The following is a 1,155-nucleotide window of genomic DNA, read 5'->3' on the forward strand; positions in this document are numbered from 1 at the left end:
GCAAGTTTGAGGAAAAAAAAAAAAAAAAACAGAAAGAAAAGCAAAAACAAAACAAAACAACAACAACAAAAAAACAAAGCTGGAGGTATCATGCTCTCAGATTTCAAACTATACTACAAAGCCATAGAGATCAGAACAGTATGTATGGTACTGGCACAAAAACAGACACATAGATCAATGGAACAGAATAGAAAACCCAGACATAAACCCACACTTACATGGTCAATTAATCTATGATGAAAGGGACAAGAATATACAAGGGGAAAAGGCAGTCTCCTCAATAAATGGTGTTGGGAACACTGGACAGCTACATGCAAAAGAATGAAACTGGACGACTTTCTTACACCATATATAAAAATAAACTCAAAATAGATTAAAGACCTAAATGTGAAACATGAAATTGTAAAAAATCCTAGAAGAAAACATAGGCAGTAAGATCGTTGATGTTGGTTACAGTGATATTTTTTTAATCTGTCTCCTCAGGCAAGGACAAGACAAGCAAAAATAAATAAATGAGACTGAATGGAACTAAAAAGCTTTTGTGGGGCACCTGGGTGGCTCAGTCAGCTAAGCGTCTGACTTTAGCTCAAGTCATGATCTCAGGGTCTTGGGATTGAGCCCTGCATCTTGGCTCTGCACTAACTGGGGAGTGTCACCTTCTACCTCTGCCCCTCCCCCCCTCAAATAAAAAGATAAAATCTGTAAAAAAAAAAAATATGGCGCCTGGGTGGCTGTGTTGGTCCAGCAACTGCCTTTGGCTCAGATCACGGTCCTAGTGTCCCAGAATCAAACCCTGTGCCCAGCTCCCTGCTCAGCGGGGAGTCTGCTTCTCCCTTTGACCTGCCCCCTTTTGTGCTCTCTCTCTCTCATTCTTGAATAAATAAAATCAATCTTTAAAAATAAATAAATAAAAAATAAAAAGCTTTCGCTTAGCGAAGGAAACCATCAACAAAACGAGAAAACAACATACTGAATGGGAGAATATATTTGCAAATAATATATTTGACAAGGGGTTAACACCCGAAATGTATAAAGAACTCCTACAACTAATATAAAAAAAAACAACAACAGAGTCCAATTAAAAAATGGACAGAGTGGGATGCCTCGGTGGCTCAGTGGGTTAAATGAACAGGACTTGAACAGAAATTTTTCCAA

Source organism: Mustela nigripes, chromosome X (genome assembly GCF_022355385.1).
Source record: "Mustela nigripes isolate SB6536 chromosome X, MUSNIG.SB6536, whole genome shotgun sequence".
NCBI lineage: Eukaryota > Metazoa > Chordata > Mammalia > Carnivora > Mustelidae > Mustela > Mustela nigripes.